Source organism: Tenrec ecaudatus, chromosome 11 (assembly GCF_050624435.1).
Source record: "Tenrec ecaudatus isolate mTenEca1 chromosome 11, mTenEca1.hap1, whole genome shotgun sequence".
Classification (NCBI taxonomy): Eukaryota; Metazoa; Chordata; class Mammalia; order Afrosoricida; family Tenrecidae; genus Tenrec; species Tenrec ecaudatus.
Genome location: NC_134540.1, coordinates 31808823 through 31823814, shown reverse-complemented (window position 1 = coordinate 31823814; position 14992 = coordinate 31808823). Strand labels below are relative to the sequence as shown.

General features: G+C 37.3%; 1 non-coding gene across 1 annotated transcript; it reads right to left on the bottom strand.

The window, feature by feature from the left end:
- Window positions 1-13769: 13769 nt before the first annotated feature.
- On the bottom strand, window positions 13770-13890 carry LOC142462038 (small nucleolar RNA SNORA61). Its single transcript, XR_012787185.1, has one exon. It is a non-coding gene; the product is annotated as a small nucleolar RNA SNORA61 (small nucleolar RNA).
- Between the last annotated feature and the right edge of the window lie 1102 nt (window positions 13891-14992).

Genomic DNA, 14992 nt, shown 5'->3' with positions numbered 1-14992 from the left:
TCGCCACATTTGCTTATGCAACCATTTGTCTTCAGTGACCATATCATGGAGGTGAGCACACAATATGATTTTTTTTTGTTCTTTGATGACTGATAACTTATCCCTTTGGCATCACCTGATCACACAGACTGGTGTGCTTCTTCCAAGTGGGCTTTGTTGCTTCTGAGCTAGATGGCCTCTTGTTTACCTTCAAGTCTTTAATACCCCAGTTGCTATATGTTTTGATAGCAGGGCACCATCAGTTTTCTTCACCACATTTGCTTATTCACCTGCTTTGTCTTCAGCAGTGGTGTCAGGGAGATGAGCATAATGGAACATCAATTTAATAGAAGAAAGTATTCTTGCACTGAAGGAGTACTTGAGTGGAGGCCCTATGTCTTTCTGCTACCTTAATACTAATCCTATACATATATGCACAAAGATCTATTTCCCCATCCTCATATATAAATATATTTGCATATGGACATGCCTTTATTTAGACCTCTATAAATTCCTTTGCCTCCTAGCTCTTTCTTCTATTTCCTTTGACTTTCCTCTTGTCCCACTATCATGCTCAGTCTTCATTTTGGTTTCGGTAATTCCTCTTGGCTACATTACCCTTGATTACGCCCTACCAGGTCTTCTAAGCCCTCCTCACCACCAATTTGGATCACTTGTTCCTTGTCCCTGGGTTTGTTGACACCACTACCTCTCTCCCCACCTACTCCTCTCCCATGTCCCCATGGAACTCTCGGTCCCATTGTTTTCTCCTCCAGATTGTTCATCCAGCCTATTTTATTTAGACAGACCTGCAGAGAAACTAACATGTACAAATACAAGACAGAGCAAAACCAAGCAACAATTTACAACAAAACAACAACAAACCAATGACAAGAAAACAAAATCCAACAAAACAAAAAGAAGAGGTTGTAGTTAGTTCACGTACTGTTTGTTGGCCTTTAGGAATGTTTTCTAATCCAGTCTGTTGGGGCACCATGCCCTGGCCCCAAAGTCCACCTTCAGGATCCCTTGGTAACCTCACCACTCCATTCCCTTGGGGACCAAGCCACTCCATCCCCTTGCTGTTCTGTTGCACCCCCTTATGTTTTTCCTAGGTATGGCAGGATCAGATCCTGTGAAAATCCCACACTGTGTCTCCGGTGTTGTCCCCTGTAGGGCTATGAGTCAGTGAGGAACGTTGTGTCTCATAGTGGGGCCAGCCATGTGGTCTTCCCTGTGGACTGGCTGCTCTAATCAGGAACATTGTCCTCAAGGTCTGGTGGCTCAGGATGTGCTCCACTCTCTCCTCCTCCTCCTTCGTCTTCCCCCATGTGTACCAATCAGATATGTCCCTTTCCCGGAGCTGCAGATTCAATGTGGTCCTTTGAAATAAAAATCTTCTGGGGGGAGGGGCAGGTGTCCACCTAGTAGTTGGGATTGGGACTGGCCCCTCAGATCTCTCTAATGGTTCCTTACTCCACACCGGCATGTTGCATTCACATCTTGAAGCACTGGGTTGTAGTCTGGTCCCTCTTTCCCTGTGGAGATATAAACATTATCCTCCCCTTGGGTGGGTTAGTGCCCTGTGCCCCCGCTACCCATTTCTTTTTCTTTCTTTTTTTTCCTTTTCCTACCTCCTTTTTAGTTGGCTACCATATGTATTCCTGTATTTGGTCTGGTCCATGCCATACTATCTGGTCCTTATCCCAAGAATGTTTGTATACAGTAGCTTTTTCCCTATGCCCCTTTTGCAGTTTTTAAGTTTACCTCAGTGGACTCATGTTGTATTTATCCTTTTGTGCTTCGCTTACTTTTCTTAATATGATTTCCTCAAGTTCTTCCCATGCAGCAATGTGCTTCATGCGTTTATCACTGCTTTTTAGCGATGCATAGTGCTCCATTGTACGTATGTACAACAGCTTTTTAATCCATTCATCAGTTGATGGAAATTTGAGTTGTTTCCAACTCTTTGCAATTGTGAACTGTGCCGCAGTGAACATTGGAGCACAGATGCCTGGCCTTGTTTTGTTTCTTGCCTCTTCTAGGTATATGCCCAGTAGGGGTATTGCTGGGTTTTATGATAATTCTATTTCCATCTGTTTTAGGTATCGCCAGATCGATTTCCATAGTGGCTGTACATACTTACAAGTCCACCAGCAGTGGATGAGAATTCCTGTCTCCCCACAACCCCTCCAACACTTGTTGCTTTCTGATTTTTTGAATTGGGTTATCTTTGAGGGTGTTAGGTGGTAACTCTTTGTTGTTTTAATTTGCATTTCTCTTATGGCTAAAGATTGGGGACATTTTCTCATATGTTAGTTCACCATTCGGATTTCTGCCCCTGTGAAACTTCTATTCTTCAGGTCCTTTGCCCACCTCCTCAGAGGGCAATTAGTTTTTGTTTGTTTTTTCTTTTTGGAAGCTAGCAGAACATTTTAGGTTTTAGTAATAAGGTGTTTGTCTGATGTGTCATTGCTAAAGATGTTTTCCCAGTTCGTGGACCCTCTTATTATTCTCTTGGTGAATTCTTTCAATGTACACAGGTATTGTATCTTCAGTATATCCCAGTTGTCAGTTTGTGCCTCCTCTGTGTTTGTGTCCTTACCTATTTCTGGTAGCCTATGTATTTCTTGTGCCACAGTTCTCAAGTTCTTCCCAATTCCCTCATTGATGACCCTTATTGTTTGGGTTTCACTGCAAGGTCTGTGATCAACCTTGAGTTTATTCTTGTGCATAGAGTCAGATAAGGGTTTTGCTTCATTTTTCTGCATGTAAATATCCATTTTTTCCAGCACCACTTGTTAAAGAATGCATCTGTTTCCCATTGGATATTTTTTGGGGTCCTTATCAAAAAACAGTTGTCTGTATGCTGATGATTTTATTTCTGGTTTTCAGTTCTTTTCCATTGATCTGAGTGTCTGTCATTGTACCAATACCATGCTGTTTTGACAACTGTGGCTGTATAGTATGTGCTAAAATCAAGTAAAGCAAGCCCACCCACTGTGTACTTCTTCTTGAGCTGTTCTCTGCTAATTCTGGGCTTCTTTCCTCTCCATATGAAGTTGGTAATCAGTTTTTCCATTTCTTTGAAGAAAGATGAGGTAATTGTATCTCATTGCATTAAATTTGTATATGCCTTAGGCAGAACTGACATCTTGACTATATTGAGTGTTCCAATCCATGAGTGTGGGATATTCTTCCATTTGTTGAGGTCACTCTTAGTTTCTTGTACTAGTGTACTATAGTTTTCCTCATATAGATCTTTTGTTCCTTTAGTTCCCTAGATATTTCAATTTGTGTTTGGCTATTGTGAAGGGTACCACCTCTTTGATCCTCTTCTGTGGTCTTATCCGATGTGTATAGCAGTCTGATGGACTTCTATTTGTTGATCTTGTATCCTGCTACTCTGCCACACTCCTATGTTGCTTCCAGTACTCCCCTTGTGGAGTTTTGGGGATTTTCCATATATAAAATCATACTATCTGAAATTAATGATAGTTTCACCTCTTCCTTCCCCAGTTGAATACGTTGGATGTCTTTTCTTTGCCTTATGCTGTTACTAAAACCTCCAGCACAATATTAAATAAGAGTGGGGACAAGGGTGCATTCTTGTCTGGTCCCCTTTTTTAGTGGGATTGTGTTAGTGTTTTGGTTTTTCATCTATAGCTTGTACTGTCTTGAGGAATTTTCCTTCTATTCCTGTCTTCTCAAGTGTCTTAAACAGGAATTGGTGTTGCATGTTGTCGAATACTTTTCGGCATCTATCGATATTATCATGTGATTCATATAGTTTTTCATGTCAATGTGGTGAATGATATTAATGATCTTTCATATGTTGAACTATCCCTGCATCCCTGGTATGAATTCAACTAGGTCATGGTGAATTATTTGTTTTATATGCTTTTGTATTCTATTGGCTAACAATTTTTAAGGATTTTTGCATCGATGTTCATTAGGGATATTGGTCTGTAGTTCTCAATTCTTATGGGATCCTTGCCCAGTTTTGGTATCAGAGTTATACTAGCTTCATAGAAGGAGTTCAGGAGTTTGCCGTCTTTTTCTATGTTCTGGAAGAGTTTGTGTAGGATTGGTGTTGGTTTTCTCTAATGCATGGTAGAATTCTCCAGTGAATCCATCTGGTCCAGGTGTTTGCTTATTACACTTTCTCCATCTTTTGATTCTCAGTCTATTTTTGTCTGTAGCCTTGAGATGTGTCTCCATTAGGCAGCAGATTGATGGATTGTATTTTCTAAGCCAGTCTGCTAGTCTCTGTCTTTTAATGCCTGAGTACAGGCCATTGATATTCAAGGTTATTATCTCCATCTGTGGACTCTGTGATGTCATCTTATACCTTTTCTGTTGGGTGTTTTCCTACCTTTCTTTCTCATTAGTGTGTTGTTTGTGTGTGTGCGCGCGTACGCTTGTGTGTGTGTGTGTCATTCTTGACTTCTTTCCGTCCTTAAGCCAATGCTATCTTGAGGTCTGTTTTCTCTTTGTTGCCCTCTAGGTGAGGCTGTTCTATTTTGCAGTCTCTTATTTATGCTTAGTGAGTGTTGTTCTTCTGCCTGTACTTGGTCAGTGAGGATCTTTTGTAGGGCTTTCTTCTAATGTATTCTTTTGAGTTTTTCTTTGTCTGGGAAGACTCTTACTTTTCCATCTATCTTTCTTGATAATTTGACTGGGTAGGTATTCTGGGTTTGCGTTGTTTTCCTTCAATTTTTGGAATATGTTACTCCACTCTCCTCTTCTTCATAGTTTCTGCTAATAGGTCTGAACATATTCTTATTTAGGAATCTTTATATGTGATTGCTTATTTTTCCCTACCTGCTCTCATGGTTTTCTCCTTTTCCTCAACGTTGGATAGTTTAACTTTTATGTACCTTGTTGACTTCTTCTTGGCATGCAGCCTAGCTGATATTCTTTCCGCTTCCTGAATGGTTGCCTGGTTTTCATTCATTAAGCTGGGGAAGTTTTCCTTCAAGAATTCTCTCACTATTGTTGCTGATGACTTCTTTGTTGTGCCTTCTTCTGATAAGCCTATAATTGTAATGTTCTGCTTGATAACATTAGAAATAACTCTCAAGTTTTCTTCAGCTTCCCTGATGATCTTATTAGATATTTGTTCACGTTTGTTAAAGTCTGCTTGGTTGTCCTCCAAGTCACTGGTGTGGTTCACTGCTTCCTCTGGTCAATTCTTGAGGTCCGTATATCTGCTACTGGTTTTTGTTATCTCCTCCCTAAGCTCTTTTTGTATTTTCCTTTGCTGTATGGACTTTATCTCCTCTATCATTTCATCCTTTTTCTGTCTTGTTTCCCTCATATCCTGTATGACTCCAAAAGCTGCATTCTTAAAATTTCTATCTGTGGCAGCTCAATGTCTGCTTCTTCTATGCATGTTATTATGTTCAGGACATCTTCTGCCATTGCCTTTTGTTTCTCCTGTTTTTTCTTTGAGGTCTTTGGGACTGATGGCTGTTTGTGTTACGTTGTTTTAGAGGAGCCAGGTGCTATTTCCGCCACCCCTCTTAAGGATGTTATTGGGTCCAAGAACCCTAAACTTTGAGCTAACTCAAACCTTTGCTGAAATTGAGAATGTTGGGACAGCAAACAGATGTTCCTTAGGGGACTCCTGTCCAATGGACAAACAAGCATTGGTTCTACCAGATGCCTATAACTATCTTCTTTGCATTGACTAATTAAAACTGTTTAGAAGAATGAATGTGGCTGTTTAAAATAATTGCTATTCAGTATACTAGAATCATTGTAGGTCTGCTACTCCACATTAGGTATTTTATTTAATCCAGGGTAACTAAAGTTGCAACTAGTTAGTGATGCTCTTTATAAATAAAACTAGATTTTTTCCTAGTCCTTGGGGTGCTGTTTCAGAGCTTATGGTTTCAACAGAATAGATGAGAACTATGTTGACATTTCAGGGATCACTGTGAGAAACTGAGTTTACATTTTTGTTTTGTTTTTTTACACCAGCACCGTTTGTTCAGTGTTTCGTATGACTGAAGTGAAATTTATTTTGTTTTTCTCTATTGCAAATGTTTGTTCTACTCTCTTGCATACAGTTAGTCTGGGTTTCCACTTCCATATGTGTAGGTTTGTGTGAACCAGATAGTATGTGGAGAGTGGTGGTTTGCTTTGGTGTTTAAAGGGTATAATTCTATTTTTAAAGAAGCTCTGGGTCTCTCTGAGCATACATGCAATGTGGTAAGGTGTACTACAGGGATTGCAAGTCTGTTGTTTGTTTGTTTACTGAAATTCTGAGAAACAGAATGCACTGCTTTACTCTTGCTTATGGTTGCTGTTTGAGTTTTATGTGTCTTGGGTGGAATTACCACATCTGGTAAGAAATGTACCAGGGAAGCAGGCAGTAGGAAAATTATGAGCAGCTTATATCAAAACATGTGTTGTTCATTGGTAAAAATGCAATGCATCTTGTAAATTATCAAGCTAGACCTACATGCTGGCATGGGATCATTACCAAGGATTAGTGGCCACCATTGAGGAAACTCTTCTGTGACTAGATCCAGGGAATATCTTTATTAATGTTAAGATAAGTTAACTGAGGTAGCTTTAATACATGTAGCCAATTTTGTGTGTGTTTGATGTTTTTTTATTGTGTTGTGATGTTTGGGCAATATTATGCAATGGTGACACGAAATATCATAAATTGAACACAAGCAATGTTCTTATAAATCTATTTTTTGCACTGACTGCAGAGATCCTGAAGTTGCTGTTTGTTAAGCCACCCCAGAGAAGGAAAAGGCAGTCTGGTCTGGAAAGTATATATAGACTCCAAAACATTTGGAGAAATTCTACTCTGTTTCAGTTGTTATGAGTAAGAATCTACTCAGTGGGAGAGGGTAGGTAGGTTCATTGCTTTCAATAATGCTGATTGTGATCAACCCATGGACTATTTGAGTACAGTTTCCTATAGACAGTAAAATGAATATATTGTGTAGAAATGCTTGATTTATTGAGTAATATTGTTAGCATCACATGGAAGCATAATTTTGTTTACAACTGTACAACTGCAAGGAGTTGCCAGATATTCAAGCCATATTCAGAAGAGGACATGCAATGAAGTATACCATTGCTGACATCCGATGGATCTAGTCTAAAAGCACAGAATAGCACAGAGATATATACATGTGTTTTATTGACTGTGCAAAGGTATTCACTGATTTGGATAATAGCAAACTCTGAACCATTACTAAGAATTGGAGTTCCAGAACACTTCCTTGTACTCATGTAGAACTTGTAAATAGACTAAGAGGAAGTTATTTACCATAAAAGGGGGTTACTGAATGATTTAAAATAGGGAAAGATATACGTAAGAGTTGTATCCTTTAAATATACTTATTTAAACTCTATGTTAAGTTAATTACCCAAGGAGCTGGGCTTTATGAAGAAGAATATGCCATTATAATTGGTGGAAGACTAATACAGATGGTACCACTTTGTTTGCTGATTACAAGGAGGACCTGAAGTGTTCTCATATGAAAGTCAAGGATTGCAGCCTTCAATATGGATTACAACTAAATAAAGTTAACCAAAATCCTGGCAATTAGACCACTACACATCATGATTAAAAAAGAGAGAAATTTGAAATTGTTGAGGATTTGAAAGCTGCTTGGAACCACAATCAATGTTCATAGAGAAGCAGTAGTCAAGACACTAAACAGCATAGTACTCTGTGAAAATCTGCAGCAGTGACAGTGTTGAAGAGCCCGGAGGACCCAGTCAGGATTAAGATGGCCTGATCCAAGCTCTGTATTTTCAATTACTTCTCGTGCATGTGAAATTTGGACAATGCACAAGGAAAGTTGTAGAAGAATGTATGTATTTGAACTATAGCATTGGCAAAATTATATAAAGAACTGAGAATTTCCAGAAAAACAAACAATTCTGTCTTTAAAGAAGTCTATCCAGAATATAGCTTATAAGATAACGATCAATCTTGATGTAATGCAATTTGATCTTTTATCACCAAGCTTGGTGAAGCAGAAAGGAAGTGACATAGAAAAAACCTCTCAGTGCAGTGGATTGACATTGTGGCTGTATACCGGGCTTACATATAGCACCCACAGAGTGCATGGCAGAGAACTGGGCAGTGGTTTATTCTCTTGCAAATGGCTTTGTTTTGAGTTGGACCTAGCTTCAAGGCACCTAACAACAGCATTCATAGTACTTATCAAATCCTTACTATGAAGAATTTAGACACTTTGCAATTATTGCCTAGTTTTTTTAAAAGAGTTTAACTATTTTAATCCTATACTTCATGAGACAAATATAAGTACAGCCATTTAAAAAGGACAAAAATCAAATGTGGAGTAATTAGCATAATACTCCTACCCAGGCATCTAATAAACATTATAAATCATATTTCATATCAATAAAATATTTTTATTCTGGGAAGTACACATGTAAATATATCTCATAAATCAAATTTATTCAAATAAATTGTAAAAATTTAAAAGTAATATGTTTAGAAATAATAATATTGATGCAAGGAATTCCAACTGCCTTTGTAAAACTCACCTGTTTTTGTCAGGTGTCATCAAATCATTTTGATTTCCACCCTGTCCAAAGTTATAAGAAATGCTGCCCAGGTTTTTTTGTAATCATTATATTGGGGACTCATACAACTCTTATCACAATCCATCAATTGTATCAAGCACATTTGTACATTTGTTGCCCTCATCATTCTCAAAACATTTGCTCTCCACTTAAGCCCTTGGTATCAGCTCCTCATTTTCCCTCTTCCTCTGTGCTCCCCATTTCCCTCGTTAACCCTTGATATTTTATAAATCATTATTGTTTTGTCCTGTCTTATACTCTCCAACATATCCATTCACTCACAAATAGTCAAAGTTATGGACATTAACTTTCACATGAGTGTACTGAAATCATTATACGATATTTTCAACCATTAAATGAATATAACGTAACCAACTTAAGGTGCTTAATAAATGGCCCTAGTGCTTAATTGAATCATTACAGCTTCAATGAACTGAATGCTACCTTAGTGTCCAGAAAGAGTTAATGTGCCTCCTTGGACACATAACTTGCCAACAGGGAATGCCACCTACCACTAGATGATTAGAATTTACTGCATGGAAGCCTACAGAGTACATGCTTCATTGGGGAAAAGCATATTTTTGAAGCTAGCATGTATATTAGAGCATGAATTTGATTACTCCATCCCCCATGCAGGAGGTTATATGTAGAGCCTTATAATCGGTTCCCCCTTTCTACCCCACCTTCCCTCTACCCTCCAGTATTGCCACACTCACCACTGGTCCTGAAGGGATCGATCATCTCTCCTGGATTCCCTATGTTTCCGTTTCCTGTCTGTACCAGTGTACATCCTCTAATCTAGCTGCTGCCCAGTTTTGGACTATTTTCACAATTTTTGCTCTATTTGACCCCATAGCTATAACCACTGGGTCAATTCATCTCCTTGAGGGCTTTATTCTTTTCACTAAAACTTGATTTTACCAAGCATGTTATCTTATGTAGTCTAATGGAACCATTGTGATCCATAAATAATTTCCATTAAGGGTTTGGTTTGCTGAGTAAATGCCAGTCTAGTGTAATATTGATAAAGCATTCATGCCCACTTTTCTACCTAGAAATGCCAGGGTAGTTGGAGAACTTTTTCCTACAATATTCTACCTCCTCTGGACATCCACATCCCTAGTTTCTTCTTGGTGTGGGAATCTGATGGACCACAGTGATGATCAACATCAGCAAGACACCTGGGAAGTCCATTTTGAGTCCCTTCTACTAATCCTCTGATCCTATTTAGAAAAACGGTCCCCTTCTTTGTGGACTCAGATATCCGGCTTTCTTTCAATAGGCCATCTCTCCATCACCTTTCTTCCCTGCTCCCAATATCATTTCACTCAGCTTTTATTTTTTATTTGTGGGGGGGGTGAGGGTGGTCATTTACATAAAAATAGCCCAGAAAGTACTCCTTAGTCACTTAGCTTTTCGCTTACTTGAATATTTGTTTCTTTAAGAGAGTGGGTTATAGATCACAATTAACACTCTTAATATAATGGGAAGGAAATTAGGGTAGAAAATACACCAAGAGTAATCAAATTCATGCTCTAATATACATGCTAGCTTCAAAAATATGCTTTTCCCCAATGAAGCATGTACTCTGTAGGCTTCCACGCAGTAAATTCTAATCATCCAGTGGTAGGTGGCATTCCCTGTTGGCAAACTATGTGTCCAAGGAGGTACATTAACTCTTATTGGACACTGAGGTAGCATTCAGTTCATTGAAGCTGTAATGATTCAATTAAGCACTAGAGCCATTTATTAAGTACCTTAAGTGGGTTATGTTATATTCATTTAATGGTTGAAAACATAGTATAATGATTTCAGTACACTCATGTGAAACTTAATGTCCATAATAATTTCTGTAAAACAGGATGCCATATAACATGGATATGTGAACAGAATTCCATAGAATGTTCTTCTTCTCTATGCCACTACTCGAACTTTTATGGCTTAGCAGATATGCCCACGTGCTAAGAGTAATTCGCTTTTATCTTTAGTCTTCAGTCTTCATCAAGAGCAATTTCTCCATATCTGAAATGTCTGCTACATCATATTGCATATTGCTGCCTACAAGTCAAAGCTTACACAGTTGTGCAATGAACTATTTTTAAAGCACAGCTTAGTGTGTACATAAACTAGTAATAGCATTTATTATGACTATTAAGAGATGTGTTAGGTTATACAAGTATTGAAAACACAATAACTCTCTCTATAAGAAACATAATATTTATGTATTATGAGTGGGAAGGTCTTGCCTTCTCTAAGTCCCATTCTTTGATTGAGATTTCTGATCCCTATTATAACCTTATAGTAACACACATATCTGTGATCAGACATTATCTGAAAGATGTTATATGACATATGACTGTGTATGTACTTCATGGACTATAGACTATTGTATGATTTCATTGCAAAAAGTAATTTTATTTACATTCTTTTAGTCTTTAATAACTGTAACTTAACTTATGAAATGTTTGATTTTCAAAATGAGCACTCCACATGAAAAAGGAGAAAGCAAATACAAAAAAGAAACTCTACATATAATTTAGCAAAAATATTTATTTATTTTAATGTAATTTTAGTTATCATAGGCAAGCTACAGATTTATGAAGAAAACTCAATGACAAGAGAAAAACAAAAATCATACATAAAATTTAGAATAAAATAGAATAAATCCTGTAAAATAGACAATAGTTAATTTTATATTTAGTTTTGTACTTAGTTTTGAACTTTATTCTTACAAGTGCTTAGGTTTTGCTTTTTCAAAAAGGTTTTACTTCCTTAAATAGGTACTGTCTTTCATTGCTGGATAACCATTAATGGTAATGTTCAAAATAAGTAATCCATATGAAAAAGAAGACAACAAAAAGAAAACCTAGATATAACTTATCAAAAGTGTTCTATTAACTTTAATGCTAATTGTAATTGTCATAATAATAATTGTAATTGTCATTGATTATCAACTTTATGCAATAAATAGTGAATTGTAATTTGTTGCATCACTTGCAAACATTATTAAAATACAGTATATTGATCTATTCATGAAATGTTTTCAGACTTAAACCTTACAATGCCTAGAATACAATATTTTATTATGGCTAATAATAGCCACTATTTAAAAATATAACCTTTGTGGCAGTCACACTATTAAGTGTTTCACATACATAATTTTATTTAATCCTTATAACAACTTTCAATTTTCATGTGGGATTTAGAAAAAAAAATCTATATCAGCGGTTCTCATCCTGTGGGTTGTGACCCCTTTAGATTGAATGACTCTTTTACCGGAGTCGCCTGATTCATAACAGTAGCAAAATTACAGTTATGAGGTAGCAATGTAAATAATTTTATGTTAGGGTTCACCAAAACATGAACTGTATTAAAAGGTCACAGCATTAGGAAGGTTGAGAACAACCTGAAAAAGAAAAAGAATTCAAAAGTCGGTTGTGGTTTAAAATACAACTTAAAAACTGTAGGAGCAAGTTAAAGTATAAGCTATCACCTTACCATTATAAAACACAGAAATCTTATGGAGAGGGGGCCTTTTCGGGTGGTGCAGTGGTTAGAGGGAGTAAGATGGCTTTCTACATGGTCCTGAGAGGAGTGAGTCTCCGACACTCACCGGGCTGTTCTGCCACGTGCTGTCGGGTGGCTATGAGTCAGCATCCACTCCTGGCCATAACTTTGGTTTTGGTTTTGAGTGGTTATAAGTAGTCTGGTAGCCTCCTGGACTGCAATTCAAAACCATCATGTGTGCCGCAGAAGAAAGATGGCCTTTCTATTCCTGTAAAGAGTTACAGTCTCAGAAACCGCAGAAGCAGTTCACCCAGCTCTATCGAGTAGCCGAGTTGGAAAATAGCCCATAGCAGTGAGCTTGGCCTTTGGTTTGAGTGCCATTGAATTAATTCTGACTCTGAGTTACAGTATGGGACAAAACAGGAGTGTCTGCTAGGGTTTCCAAGATGATCAATCTCCACGGAAGAAAACACTCTTTCTTCGTGGATGTGAGCAGCTAGCAGCCCCAGCACTTCCTTAATATATAGCAGGAAGAATTAATTTTTGTAATCCTGATTTCTTAAGCTGTTTAGTACTTTACTCCTTTGCGATTCTTTACACTTAAACTCTTTCAAAGCAGTGTGGAAGAAGTGGTTTAGAGGACCCAGAGTTTGGGGTGCAGTAGAAGCCATGGGCCAGTTTTGAAATTCAGGAGGTCTGAATTTGAACTACTCCTCGATGAGCATGTATGAGGGTGTGGGCAAGTTAGTCCACATGCAGAACAAGTAATTTAAGTGCTCGGTTCATAAAACAGAACTTCGGCCCTTGGCGTTCACCTAGAGAAAGACCTCCATAGTTCTGTGGAACAGTTATTTTCTGATACACATGGGGTTTTTCTGATTAGGAAACTGCTAGAGAACAACTATTATATTTTAAATTTGGTTTTCTCTTTTGTTTGTTGTTAGCTTATTGGTAAATCAGTCAATGCTTCTGTTCCATATCTGCCTGCATCTTCGGGATGAGGATAATATCTAACTGAATATTGTTAGAAATAGGAATCTTTTAAAATATAATATGTTACACTTAATTGCTAACAGATCATCTTATACTATATTGTTAATGTTCATCTATTTTTGTCCAAATACCTACCTTGATCCTTCAGTGATGCAGATCTAAAATTAGCAATTTTCAAGGTTCTTTCTTCATTAAACTGGAAAAATGGGTGTCAAAAACAGATGTTTTTAGTATTAAGACTTTCAGCTTATTGTAGAAAATAGGGCTAGTGCATATGTATTTTATAATGTTATAATTTATATTGATACAATAATCAAATGTTTATTGCAGTGTTACTCTCAACAGTTAAATATTTAAGATCTCTTTGTATTGAAATATCATTACTAAAAATTTATTTTTTAGTTTTTTTCTCTCTCTAAGGTAGCAAGAACTCGTTTTGGTGAGAGGCACCATAAGTCCAACTACCCTCTTGGGGAACAAGAAATCTTTCCTGAGCCAAACAGTGAACCAATGTGAATGCCGTCTGGACCAGTGCTAGTTCCTAGTTGCCCTCTTGGTCAATAAGTACACCAGGTACCCTGACTTCAGACACTGTCTCTGATAGGAGCTACTCTGTCAGGAATGAGCATCTTTTCTCCTGTGAGTTACTTTCTGCCCAAATCCTACTCCCACTAGTATTCTTTTTTTTTTTTCTAGTATGACCCTGTCTGAAACTAGCCCAGGCTCCAAGAGCACTGAGGGGCAGGCTTCAATGTTTCTTTTCCTCCTTTTACGACCACCCAGACCAGTGTTTTTATCCGATGGGAAAGGGAACTGGAGGCTCCCACTAGAATTCTTATGTTCCTTCCTCTTCTCGTTTTGCTTTTCACCCGTGCCTTTTTTCCTTCTTTATGTGATCACTGTTTGTTCTTTTGTTATTCATATTATTTTGTTGTATATTTGTTGTTATCTCCTCCCTCTCATATCCTCTCTCTTTCTCTCCCTCACTCTATTTTATTATTCTCATCCAGTGAGTGACAGTAATCTGCTTACATTGCCCATTTGTACATACATTTCTCAAAGCCCAACCCACTGGGGGAGGGCTACCACTCACTCCTGAACTACTTATCAATGATAGTAACCTACATCAGTCAAACTTATATTTAAGGGTTCTTTATACCAATTCATGAACTGAGAACTGTATATACACTCTTATACTTTACTACATACACATAGTGACTGGTGGTGAGCTCCTAAGGACACATCAAAATAGAACACACACTTTAGTACATATATAACAACCCCACAATATCTCAGACACAGACGACAGTTTTAGTTCACACAAAGAAACAATACAGAGTGGATTAAATAATGACAGAGCCAGAAAATTTTTAGATAATAAAATGGCAATGGAACTAACAGATAAAGAGTATTATTTATGAACCTTCAATAGCTAGATGGAGGAAATTGCATATAAAATCAAACAAAACATAGATAAAATTTTAGAATCATTCAGGAAAACACTACAAGAACTGACAAAGAAAACAAACAAAAACAACCAACAAATAGAAATTTAGGGGACTAACATTAAGATTTCAAAAATAGATTCTGCATAGAAAAGACAAAGAAATAAATGGAAGACAAGATTGCCAAGGGTGAATAAACTCTCAATATCAATCTGCTAGAAAACTCCAAAAGAAAATCACCACATATGTTATAATCAAACCAAACAACACTAAAGATAAAGAAATAATCCTGAAAGGAGCTCAGGTAAAAGAAAATGTTACATTCAAAGGTGAACTCTAAATTCTTAAGCAGAGTTGTGCATGCAGGATAGCAATAGCATGGCATATGTAAAACTCCGAAAGAAAAAAAAATCATTTCCTCAAGTACAATGGCAATATTAATTGAATGTATAAAATAAAATTTAAATTTGAAAATTAAA